General features: G+C 36.7%; 1 long non-coding RNA gene across 1 annotated transcript; it reads right to left on the bottom strand.

The window, feature by feature from the left end:
• Positions 1-5,000: 5,000 nt before the first annotated feature.
• Positions 5,001-13,666, bottom strand: LOC115182035 (uncharacterized). The gene is made up of 2 exons (XR_003873605.1): positions 13,434-13,666; positions 5,001-7,763 (listed from the first exon to the last, which is right to left on the bottom strand). It is a non-coding gene; the product is annotated as an uncharacterized LOC115182035 (long non-coding RNA).
• Between the last annotated feature and the right edge of the window lie 492 nt (positions 13,667-14,158).

The raw sequence follows: 14,158 nt of genomic DNA, 5'->3' as shown, positions 1-14,158 counted from the left end.
CAAACTACAAATCTACCATTCCAGTGTTTTTCTTGCCATACTTTATTTACTTTGCCACAATGGCATTTTTTTGCCTTTACCTCCATTATCTCACATCATTTGCTCACATTGTATATAGTCTTGTTTTTTTTCTACTGCATCATTGATTGTATGTTGTTTTACTCCATGTGTAACTCTGTGTTTTTGTATGTTGTCGAACTGCTTTGCTTTATCTTGGCCAGGTCGCAATTGTAAATGAGAACTTGTTCTCAACTTGCCTACCTGGTTAAATAAAGGTGAAATAAAAAATAAAATAAAATAAAGAAAGCGCCAGAACTTTGCAGACGTAAACTTGTGTCCGTACTTTTTACTTTTGCAGGCCACCTCAGCTACACATGCACTCTGTCTGCACACGCATCCACGCATGCACATACACACGGACAAACACACACTAATGTTCTCTCTCTTGTATTTGTCAGCAGTTCATTGTGGCCCTGTCGTTCGCCTCCTTCACCAAAGCTCTGTCAGGGACCTACATGAAGTGTGCCATCACTCAGAGAGACACTTTGACCTGTCCAGCTCTCTCATCGGACTCATAGACTGCAGCTTTGAGATGGGTATCAACAATAACATTGAGTTGCTTGAGAATTAATGTAGTAAAAACTAGATACAGACTACAGTATGATCCGTTTTTCTTGTGGTTCAGAGTCTGCTCTCAATATTGTCCGGTTTTCTAGTTGTTCCTATTAATTGATTGACTGGCGTTTGTCCATGACTCTACTGTCAAACCCCTAACATTGTTTTATGTGCTGCTATGTTGTTGCAGCCTAGTATCCAAACTGATATGTCATTTTTAGTAAAAATAAAAAATGCGCATGGGTGCAGTTTCTTGTCCTCCTCGTTCCGCTGTGAAAGGACCGCACCAGCTCCGGTGTCCGAGGCGTCCACCTCTACCACAAAGGGACGAGTAGGATCAGGATGAACGAGGATGGGTCCGGAGTTGAAACGTCCCTTGAGCTCTATGAATGCCCTGTCAGCCTCGAGATTCCAGCAAAAACCTGCTTGAGTGAGGTGGGACAGGGCCGAATGTGTTCCGGAAGGGTTTTTGGAGAAGATCAGGATGTCGTCGAGGTAAACAAAGACGAACACATTCAACATATCCCTAAGAGTGTCATTGATCAATGCTTGAAAGAATGCCGGTGAGTTCGATATTCCGAAGGTCATGACTAAATACTCAGTGACCACTAGGGGTGTTAAAAGCAGTTTTCCACTCATCTCCCTCCCTGATTCTCACCAGATTTTAAGCGTTGCGGAGGTCCAGTTTGGTGAAGAATTGGGCTCCTAGGGCCAACTCCAAGGTGGCGGACATCGGGTAGGGGGTAACGATTCTTGATCGTAATCCTTTTCAGCCCTCTGTAATCGATGCAAGGACTGAGGTTTGGGTCAGAGACAGAGAGACAAGGGATGCGTTTAGACAGGCAGCCCAATTATGATATTTTTTCCACTAATTGATCTTTTGACCAATCACATTACATATTTTCGCATCAGCTCTTTTTCAGAGCATATCTGATTGGTCAAAATACCAATTACTCAAATAAACGACTGAATTGGGCTGCCTGTCTTAACGAAGCCATAGAAACATGGACATGCTCCAACTGAAATGTTCCATCCTGTCAGTATTGATGTTGAATGGCATTAAATTCTATTTTTTTTGTTTTCTCCCATCCCCTGTAGGTTTGTTGAACATGAGTGGAAATGAAACTCCAGCACACTGGCAGCACTAAAGACGTGTGAGTATAACTTTTCCAGGTGAGGTGAACCTGCCTGTGGGTGCGGTGGGGATATTCCTGGGAGGTCTACTGATGAAGAGGTATAAGCTTGGCGTTGTGTCTGGAGCCCAGCTGTCTTTCGTCACCTCCTTCATGGCCTACCACCTCCTCCTTCTGCAGTCTGGCACTAAGTGTGACAACGTTAAGGTGGCTGGTCTGACCGTGTCCTACAACGGGTAAATATGACATCTGATTGGTTGGTTGGTTGGTTGGGGGGTGTGTGGGTTCATAAAAACAAAAGTTTTGATCAGTGGAATATGAGGGAGAGTTAGACCAAAACACACATGGGCCTCTTCCTGGGCTCCCTCTTGTGGGAATATACAGTATGGTTGTTACTGAGCCAGGATTCCTGGCTGTTTTGTCACTGTGCCTATGTCAATGATAGTTCAGACACAATTATTTAAACATCATTATTACCAGCCATTTTCTCTGTCCCCCAGGTCCCCTGGTGTACGATGGCAGCCTGTTGACAGAGTGTAACAGAGACTGCTCCTGCTTGGCTGGGGAGTGGGACCCTGTGTGTTCAGACAATGACTTCACCTACACCTCCCCCTGCCTCGCAGGCTGCTCCAGCTTTACAGGTTACGGCAAGAACACGGTACCAATACTATTAATGTACTGCGTGTACAACACATTCACAGGGATGCTGGCCCATGTTGACTCCAATGCTTCCCACAGTTGTGTCAAATTGTCTTTTGAGTGGTGAACCATTCTTCATACACACGGGAAACTGTTGAGCGTAAAAAACCCAGCAGCATTGCAGTTCTTGACACAAACTGGTACCCCTGGCACATACAACCATGCCCCGTTGAAAGGCATGTAAATATTTTGTCTTGCCCATTCACCCTTTAAATGGCACACATACACAATCCATGTCTCAATTGTCTCAAGCCTTACAATATTTTTTTAAACCTTTCTCCTCCTCTTTATCTATACTTATTTAAGTGGATTTAACTAGTGACATCCATAAGGGATTATAGCGTTAACCTGGATTCACCTGGTCAGCATATGTCATGGAAAGAGCAGGTGATCTTAATATTTATACACTCAGTGTAACTCATTGGCACTGACATAAGTTATTTTCAACCATTAACTGGGGCCTTGTTGAGGCCTTATCTAAGTAAGTAATTGCTGATTGACAATAAAGTATTATTTTGATGTATGGGAAAAAATATGGTATGCAATTCCTATGTAGAGAAGGTTCTCTCTGGTAGTTGTTCAATATGACTTCAACTTTTACAGGGCACTCTTTTTTACTTTTCTTTATTAACAAATATCATCAAACAAAAGAGGAATAGTCACATGCAAACAAGCGTACTAACAAACTATTTACATTGCCAGGAATCCTAAACAAACAAATCATATTCATTAAGACTACAAGTTTTAATTGCCTTTTTGTTTTTCATTTTAGTTAGTGATGCCATATTGTTTAAACTCATTTATAAAGTGAAAAAGGTTAGGTTTTGAATTAGGCCATTTGCATTTGTGAATATGAAATGTACCTAGTATTATTAGCAGTTGAATTAAATATGCTACATCTTTATCTTCGTCAGAATTTCTGAAATAAATCATTATATCAAAACCATTAAATAGTACAACCGGCCCTATTTATTTTGTAACAAAATTCTGTATGTCAATCCAAAACATTCTGCTATAAATACAGGTAAAAAACAAATGCAAAAATGGTCTCCTTTTCCATTCGACAGAAATCACAGTTATATTCAATATTCAGCTTGTGTCACGCCCTGACCATAGAGAGCCCTCGGGGTTCTCTATGGTGTTTTAGGTCAGGGCGTGACTAGGGGGGTTTCTAGGTATTATATTTCTATGTTGGTGTGTGTATATGGTTCCCAATTGGAGGCAGCTGATAATCGTTACCTCTCATTGGGGATCATACTTAGTGTGTCCTTTTTGTCCCACCTGCGATGTGGGATATTGTTTTGTGTGAGTGCCTATGTGCGCTACGTGTTTCACGATCGTTATAGCTTTGTTGTTTTTGGAAGTTTCACTATTATTAAAATGTGGAACTCTACTCACGCTGCGCCTTGGTCTAATTATTCATACGACGGTCGTGACAGCTTGAATCTTTCCAAAACATGTTTCACAGGATAAATTCTATGTAACATTTCAAATGAAACTTCCTTTACTTTGTTACTGATACAATATTTGTTAGCAATTTTCCATGCTTTCCCCCATTGTATATCACCATAGATATCTGACCAAAAGAATCTTGCTGAGAGAATTGTAGTATCATAAACAATATTCCTAATCTGTTTATTACTACATTTATTTTACATTTACATTTTAGTCATCTTATCCAGAGCGACTTACAGTAGTGAATGCATACATTTCATTTCATACATTTTTTATTTATTTTTTCTGTGCTGGCCCCCCGTGGGAATCGAACCAACAACCCTGGTGTTGCAAACACCATGCTCTACCAATACCAATGCCAATGAATATATTTTCATGTAAATCTGTTACATCAACCACAGAGGAATTTAAGAGAGACAACCCGCCCCTTGGAATCGCATCAAAAACAATTGCATATTCTTTCGGGGTAATTGTAATTTTAAACTTATCAAGAAATTCCCCATATGAGAGTAGATATCGATCCTTATTCAGTAACTGACCAACCAAAATAATTGTATTCTCAAACCAGTTATAAAAAATACTTATTTTTAAATCATATATCTTTGTTCCATAAAAAGTATTTGTGTTTATACGCTAACATCCAATCTAGAATTGTCTGCTTATGGAATTTGGCCAACTTTACTGGGATTTTATCAATATCAAAATTACATCGAAGCAAAATTCTAAACCACCAACAGAGTCAAATAAATACTTAGGGAAAACATTCCAAATACTGTTCTGGTTCTTAACATACTTCAGAATCCAATTTTTTTTAAACATTTATTTTAAATTTATTTAAAAGTATTATTTGGAGTATTGAAATCTAAAACCTCAAGACCTCCTTGTTCTTGGGTATTAGTGAGAATATATTTTCGTAGATAGTGAGGCTTGTTCCTCCAAATAAAATGATAAAGAATCTTATCTAAGTCCTCTACAATTTTAGGGGGTTAGCCAAGTGATAGCGAGACATAAACCAATATGGATAACCCTTCAGCTTTGGAAAATAAAACCCAACCGTATAACGAAATATCTCTCATCAACCAGAGGTTCAATTTCTACTTTGTTTTCTCAATAATGGAGTTAAAGTTCAATTCACTCCTTTGTTTTTCATCCTTGGATATAACAACTTCAAAATAAGTAACCTTATCTTTAATTGGGATACCATATACTTCCTGTAAAACACAATCCTTGAGTGGAAATAAGACTAACTTATTGATATTAATTTTCAAACCCGAAACTAAGGAAAAGTCTTCAATACAGGAAACTGCTTTAGAAACCTCATTCCTGTCTCTTAAAAATATGGTGGTATCATCAGCCAGTTGACATAGTTTAAATTCCTTGCCAAGTGCTGAAACACCATAAATTCCCTTTCTTGATATGAAAGGCCATAATTTGAATAACCAATAAAAATACAAATGGACTAATTGGGCAGCCCTGCCTAATGCCACGGCCAATATCAAATCTTTGGGATCTCCCGCGAGCTAATATTACAGAGCTAGTACAACCACTATATAAAGTTTGGACTGCTTTCAAAAAATAGTCACCAAACCCCAAAAAACATATTGCTTTGAACATAAACTCATTTTCTACAGTGTCAAAAGCTTTATAAAAATCAACAAACATAAGAAAACTATCATCAAGGATGAGGTCATTATAGTCAATCATATCTAAGATCAACCTGATGTTATTACTAATGTGTCGAGCATGCATAAAACCAGATTGTTCATCAATTATATGATGCAAGCCTCGTTTCAACCTCTTAGCAAATACAAGGGCAAATCATTTCCCATCATTATTCAACAGGCTAATGGGTCTCCAGTTGTCTATATAAAGAGTATCCTTATTATGTTTGGGAATCAAAGTAATTACACCTTGCTTTAAGGAAGCCGGTAACTCCCCTTTTTCTATTGATTCTTGAAACATAGCAAGAATGAAAGGAATCAATTTATCATTGAATGCTTTATAAAACTTTCTTATTAAACCATAATTTCCAGGGGACCTATTGTCCTTAAGGCTTTTAATACAGTCTTTTATCTCAATTTCAGATAACGCATCATCACAAAAATCCCTGAAATCATTATCTATCTTCTTAGCAATGTTTGCTACATTGTCTAAGAAAAGATCCATATTGGAAGTTGGCTGGGCTGATGTATACAGATTCTGATAAAACTGGGTAACATGCTGAGAGATTTCTTTTGGATTTTCATTGGGAGTATTATTAATCATTAATTTACATATGGAAGTCTTTTCACCTGCCCTTTTTTCTGAATTAAAGAAATATTTTGTATTTTTCTCTCCCTCTTCCATCCATTTTCGTCTTGATCTTACAAACGCTCTCCGGGCCTTTTCCTCGTAGATACAGTCTAACTGCATTTGCAATGATGATAGCTCCAGAGCAATTTCTTTCCCCATTGAAATAGCTAAAAGCCTTAATCAAATTTCATTAGCTCCCAGTAACTTCCAAACGTATTGATAACACAGGCACAATTCCAGTATTTATCATTAATTCCTGCTACTTCCTTCTTAAATACTTAATTCTCTAGTAAAGTCTTGTTCATTTTCCAGTAACCTTTGCTAACTTTTTTTGTTGACAAACCATGCATATTTATCTTTATTGAGATCCCTTTGTGGTCTGTTAAAATCGATGGTTCAATCGAGACTGTATCAACCGTGTCAGCCATATCTTCAGATATCAGCCAGAAATCAATACGGGATGGTATAGATAAATCTTTAGTACACCATGTAAACATAATCTTATCTGGGTTCTTATGTCTCCAAATATCTAGAACACCTAACCTTAGACATATATTCCTTATCTCACAAACAGAATTGCTATCCTTAGGAGGCCATCTATCTAGATTATCATGTAATACTGTATTAAAATCTCCACCCCATATTACTTTAGCCAATGGGAATTTAGACATAATTGTACTTTATTTTCCTCTCAATGTCTCTAAATAAAATACAGTTACTTGACTTGTTATTGGCAGCATAAGTATTTGCAACAATGAATTGAACATGGTTGACATCTACCAAGAGTATAATCCAACTCCCTGTATTATCTGCTTCATGACTCAATATATGACCCTTAAAGTTGCCTTTTAAAATAGCTTCACCTGCTGACCGATTAGTACCAAATGAAAACCAAATATCATTCCCCCATTGACACTCCCAAAACGCAGTATATGTGGAACAGGCATGAGTTTCTTGAATGAAATAAAAGTCGGCACTCTTACCCTTACAATACAAAAATAAAGATTTCCTTTACAAAATATTACGGATTCCCCTGGCATTAATAGAAAAAACAGAAATGGACATTTACTATCACAGTGACTATATGAAGAATATTAAACTTGTATACGTTCACATGAATCAGGGTCTCACAAAAAGAAAAGTTCTTACTAGTTGCAAATAAAAACAGTCCTTTGAACCACGCAAGTGGTTGGCCTAAATTATATATATATATTTTTATATATATATTTTTTTATACAATTGCAAATAACATTGTACCATAGATTGGTAAAAACGAATAGCCATCCGTGAGGATGTGGACGATGTTGTCCTGTAGCTGGCTCATTGATGGTTCACTTCTCAGCTTCTTTGGAAGTTGCTCCTTGGTTGGGGTATTTGGGTATGAATCACATTCACCCCCCTTTTTTACACTGCAAGCATATGAGTGAGTTTTAAAAATGCCTCTTTTCTCCTTGGAAGTTTCAACATCCATTATCTCAGCAACAGTTTGGTCATGTCCTGATTACATGCTACTAGCTATGAAGACGTTAGCAGGCTAACTTAACTACACACGCTGAAACTTTTCGATAGCTGAAGATGGCGGTCAGTGCTGATCATTTGTTTTGCGAGCTGAAGGAATTATTGGATTTCCTTACCCAATTATGACCATTGGATTATTTCTACGGTCATAAAACCCTTTATGAATATGGTTTAGTTTATTTACCAAAGTAATTGATTACTTTCTGCAAGTTATTCACCTCTAAAACGAAGTTTGCGACAACACAACACTAGCCTGATAAGCTAGCTAGCTCAAAAACTAGCTTGTCGAACGTACATGGAAACTGCCACGACCGGAACCAAAAGGAAAGAAATGGAGAGATAGTCAGATGGACAATTAACCACTAAAGATAGTATGATTTTGGGTCCTCCTCTTCAGAATGTAACTGTGGGGGGAAATACTGCAATGGGTGATGAAAATGCGGTGAGCACGGACAACAATGCTCACATCTTGCGCCCCTCCAGTCCCCAGCTCAGGCCTTTACCTTATGACCCCGGCACTCCAGTCAAGCCCCAGGGGAAAAAGATGAGAGGCCAAGAGGGTATGTCACTTCTTGAGATGCAAAACAATATTGTAATGCTTTTGACAGCAACGATAGATGAAAGGGCAAATGGCTTGGAGGTCATGGTTAGGGTGAATACGATGAAAATTGAGGCCATTAAAAAATCTGTTGACTTTATCTTTGGAGAAGTGAAAACCCTCAAAAGTGACATGAAGAAAGTGGAAGTTATCTGCCAGGAAAATGAAAAGAAGGTGTCTGAACTCGAGCAAAAGGTGAATGAGGCGGAGAGATACCAGCGCAGGTGGAACCTGAGGCTCCATGGAATTCCAGAGCAGGCAGGTGAGGACATCAAATGCAGAGTTGTTGACATCTGTGGAGCTGTCATTCCCAAATCAAAAGCCAAACTTCAGGAAAATGTAGACATCGTCCATCGTTTGGGAAGACTTAAGGTTCAAGACGAGACCGAGGACAACCATCATCCAGTTCACCAACAGATCTACACGGGGTCTTCTTTGGAGGCGAGCAAAGAATTGTGAATTCCTCATCAAACAAAAATTGAGGTTCACGGAGGATCTGACCTCAGCAGACAAAGTGACAAGAGAGAAACTGTGGCCGATGGTGGCTGCAGCTCAAAAGGCAGGGAAAACTGCATTTTTTATCGGTGCCAGAGTGATCATCGATGGGAAAGAAATGCGGCCAAATCAGAACATTTGAGTGAGAGCCAGAGTCTAACTCGGACAGAACTGTCAGGCCAAAAAACTGTTTACCAGGTGAAAAGCAGCCTTTTATTATAAAATGTACACAAACACTTGAATGAGAAAAGGCTGACCTGAGAACTGGTAAACTAAACACTGACTATAGGTGAATAACTGCTTATTGTAAAGTATACACAATGTGTCCCCCTTGTGGGAGTAACAATACTTTGGTAATTTTATGATCAATATTTTTGGGGGTTTTTTGTTATTGGAGAGGTTAATAATGGGATGGAAATCCTTTTGAGTTACATATCCTTAGGAAAAGCTTATATTAGCATAACAAGGTTGTTGGTTGAAGTTTATGTCTTTATCTCTTTGTTCAATTAATGTCAGGGGTATTCGTCATTTACTCAAGGGTAAGGCTATTTTCCTGTATTGCAAACGGTTTAATGCTGACTTTTACTTTTTACAAGAGACTCATGCTTGTTCTTCCGATCTATCTTTTTGAAAAAATCAATGGGGTAACGATATCTGGTTATCATATGGCAACAACCACTCTGCAGGTGTAGCAGTTTTAAGAGGTGCATTTAAAGGGAAGGTCATCAGTAGTAAGACTCACCACTCTGGACGTTGGTTAATGTTAACAGTAAATTTCAACAGTGAAATGTTTTTATTAGGGAGTATTTATGCATCCAACAACAAACCAAACAGGATATTATTTCAAGAATTTGAAGAAGAAATTAATAGAGTTATAGGTGTATTTCAGGATATCAAAATTATCTTAGGTGGAGATTTTAATTCTGTATCTAATGTGATGATTGACAGATATCCCCCTCCTAACAGATCCTGCATAGTTAATCCTGAGTTTAATAACCTATGTCTTGGTCTTGGATTAGTCGATATTTGGAGATCTAAATATCCTGATAAAAAGGAATTCACTTGGAGTAACAAGGACATGTCCAGACAGTCAAGAATTGACTTCTGCTTGATTTCTAATTCATTAGATAATTCTGTAGTCAAGGTATCAATTGAACCATCAATTCTTACTGATCATAAAGTTATATTCTTATCTTTAAATATGAATGGATCTGAAGTTAAACCGAATCGGAGTTATTGGAAACTCAATAGTAGACTGTTGGAAGATGATAATTTCAAGATGGATGCCAAAGATATTATACAAGACAATTGGAGGAAAGCCCAACTATTTAAGTCTTATGGGAAATATTGGGAATTAATTAAGTATGAAATAAGACAAACAACCATGAAGAGAGGTAAAGAAATTGCTGAACTTAAAAAATTGAGGGAAGATAAACTTGTTAAGGAAATACTTTCTCTAATCTCAATGGAGGACCTTGATGAAGAAGGAAATGGTCAGTTATTCTCTTTACAACTAGAAATGGACCGAATGTATGAAGAGAGAGCAAAAGGGGCATTTGTAAGATCAAGAAGGAGATGGTTGGAGGAAGGTGAAAAAAATACAAAATACTTTTACAACTTCTAGTGACATATCTGCCTTTCTAGACTCTGTCAAAGACTGTGCAAAATTCATAGATGAAGACTTCCAAAAGTCGTGTGATGAAATTATTTCTATTAATGAAATAAAAAAATGTATCAGCAAGTTAAAAGAGAACAAATCTCCAGGGAATGATAGCATTATCAGTGAATTCTATAAATATTTTCAGGAGGATATTATTGAATTTATATTTAATGTTTTTAAGGAGGCAATTGATTTAGGGGTCCTGTCTGTTTCTATGACACAGGGCCTAATTTCTGTAATACCCAAAACAAACAAAGATTCTATGATAGAAAATTGGAGACCAATCACATTAATGAACAATGATGGAAAGATACTTGCATCCATCTTTGCAGAAAGACTTAAAAAAGGTATTGACCAAATCATTGACGATACCCAGTCTGGTTTTATGAAGGGCAGACATATATGTAATAATATTCGACTAGTATTGGACTTGATAGACTACAATGAGCACATTATGGAAGATAGCTTTATTTTATTTGTAGACTTTTACAAAGCATTTGATACAGTTGAACATTATTTTTTTTGTTGAGACTTCATTTTTTTGGTTTTGGTCAATATTTTCAAAATGTAATTAAGACACTTTACAATAATAGTAACGGCGCTGTTAAATTATCCCATGGAACTTCCCAAAGATTCGACATTAGACGTGGAATTCAAACAAGGATGCTCTTTCTTATTTTTATTGGTCACACAAGTTATGGCACTTCATATAAATAAGGATAGTTTTAGGGGTATTCAGATACAAGACAAAGAGATTTTTTTTGAAAGATCATAATGAAGTCAAGAAAGCTATTGAGTGCATTAATGCCTTCACACATGTATCAGGTTTATCTCTGAATATTAGGAAATGTGAATTATTTGCGTTGAAAAGATGTGACTTAAACTCAGTATGTAATATCCCTGTAAAAGATGTGATCACATATCTTGGTATTACAGTTAGCAAAGATCAGAAAGAAAGGGCCAACTTAAATTTCTCTCCTATTGTAGAGAAAATTGGAAAGAGATTTAACTCCTGGTTTTTAAGAGATCTTTCTTTATCTGGACGTGTACTTTTATCAAAATCTGAAGGTCTGTCCAGATTAGTTTATACCTCCCTTGCCTTGGATGTTCCTCTGTCAGTAACTAAAATGGTTGATACGAAATGATTTAACTTCATATAGAGGAATAAACCACATTATTTTAGAAAAGCGGTAATATGTAGCACCCAAGGTGAGGGAGGGTTGAATGCTCTGGATTTTTAAGCCTCATAATATTTCAAATTAAATGGATGCAAAACTATTTAAGAAATAAGGATTGCATCTGGAATATCATCCCTAATTTAATATTCCAACAAATTGGTGGTCTAGAATTCTTACTCAAATGCAACTTTGATGTGGGTAAAATCCCTATTAAGCTTGCAAACTTTCATAAACAAGTACTTCTAACTTGGAACCTCATGTACAAACACAATTTTTCCCCTAATAGGTATACAATCTGGAATAATAAAGACATAAAATACAAAAACAAGTCTTTGTTTTTCCAGAACTGGTTTGACAACAACATAATTTGGGTTAAACAATTACTGAACAATGATGGACAACTATATGATTATCCAGAATTTATTAGAACACACAATGTTACATTCACTCCTGAGGAGTATCAAATTGTTGTTAGAGCTGTCCCTAAAGGTGCTATTCTTCTTTTAGGAGAATATAACAATACTCCAAGTGCAACTGTTGAGGATTTTGTAGCCTCAATACAATTAGAAGGAATTGACATTGTAAACTATAAATGTAATAACATGTATATAAGGAAACTATGTCAATATGTTACTATTCCCTCTGCTAAAATGTACTGGAATGCAGCCCGAGGACAAGTGAACTGGAACAAAGTTTTGTTGTTATCTGGTAAATATTGTATATCTAATAAGGTGAAAGAAGTATCATACAAACTCATTCATAGAATCTCTCCTGTAAAGACCTTTATTATGCACAGATTTAAAATAGCTATTGATAACAAATGTGTATTTTGTGGTTGTGACCCAGAGACTCTTGACCATTTATTTTGGGACTGCTCTTATGTCAGAAGATTTTGGTGTGAGTTAGAAGATTTTAGTTTAAAAGAAACAACTATTAATGTTAATTTGAAAGACTCTGATATTATCTTTTATTTTGAACCAAATGATATGGACCCTGATTTAACTTTCATTGTTAATTTGTTTATCTTTCACGGAAGATTCTTTGTCCATAAAATGAAGTGGGCAGAGAACAAATGCCTTTTCACATTATTTAAGATAGAATTGAAATATTATTTTGAAATGATCAGTAAATGTAAAAACAAAAAAGCAATACGCACCAAAAAGGTATTTAACAAATTGAAAATTAATCTTGATATGTAAGTCTTTTAGGTTTTGTACTCTTGTTTGTATATTTCTGGTTATTTTTTTTGTATTTGTTGTGTTCATAATAAAAAAATATATAATACATTTAAAAAAAGAAGAAGCATTCATATTGTCGGCCAGTCGGCCTACAAGTATTTTTGCAATATAAATATAATCACTAAGATTGTGATTATAGCCAGTTCGTTTTACAAGTGTGTGCACAGTTAACAGGCATAGGCTGAATACATTGCACTTCTCGTTGTGGCTGCACTTTGGATATTATTAATTTAATTTTGGACGTTGTGATAGCCATTTCATCCGAAACATTATTACCAATGCACAGTTGTCTGATTATGCATATGGAATAAATGCACTTCTTGTTGGTTGTCGCATTTTGGATGTGTTGTATTGTTATTGCTGAAAGACTTCAGTGCATGGGCGCTGTCCGATATAGAAGTATATCACCTTGGCACGTGAAAGGCGTTTTGTCATTGCCTTGTGGTCACTTGTATTAGACTTATAGCTATTTTGTTGAATATTCTTTGGCCAAATTCAATTAAAAACTACATTTACATCGAAAAAGAACAACAACAAAAAAACTTTCGATACCTAGCTTGTTCGTTGGAAATCGTCAAAAATATATGTCAATGGTTGGATTAATTACAAAATTATTCATTGTATGGTTAGACATCATTTTTTGTGAAAAAACCAACAATTTGCAACTGCAGTCTAAACTATAAACTTTCTGAGAAAACCCTAAAATTGTTCCTCAGCTAGAAATGTTCCACCCTCTCATGTCGCCATCTTGACCATGTCCCTGATTTCATGGAGCTCTCCTGCGCATCATTCCTAATAAGATTGGTGTTAAGTGAGAAAGAATCCTATAGATGGTCCCATGGGCATGGTCTGAAGCCTCTCTTCATCGCAGTATGCTGAACCACCTGATTTCTTGCAGGCTTGAGATTCAGATCCTGCTGAACGATGTTAAGCAGTCGATTAACCACATGCAGGGGACGCTGAACACCTTGCAGGGGCAGTGTATTGAGTTGCAGACTGCCATATCTAAGGTAGTGTCAGATGAGTCTCAGATACAGAAGAATAAGTCTATGATGTTATGGTGATAATGATTGAGATGGTGATTATAATAATGATGACTAGCGGTACCCCACCCTACGGGCGGTAAATCATTGGATCTGATTAATTCAATTCAATGCAATTCAATCTTAGAGGACTGCAACCATAGAAATACAATGTATTTACACTAATAATAAGCTATTGTCAACTTCCCGTTTATGCTTATCTTGCTCATTGCTCACTGTCAATTGCTGATTGTT

The sequence above is a fragment of the Salmo trutta genome, unplaced genomic scaffold (assembly GCF_901001165.1).
Source record: "Salmo trutta unplaced genomic scaffold, fSalTru1.1, whole genome shotgun sequence".
NCBI classification, from domain to species: domain Eukaryota; kingdom Metazoa; phylum Chordata; class Actinopteri; order Salmoniformes; family Salmonidae; genus Salmo; species Salmo trutta.
Note: the sequence above shows the minus strand (reverse complement) of the source record. Positions and strands in the feature narration are given on the sequence as shown.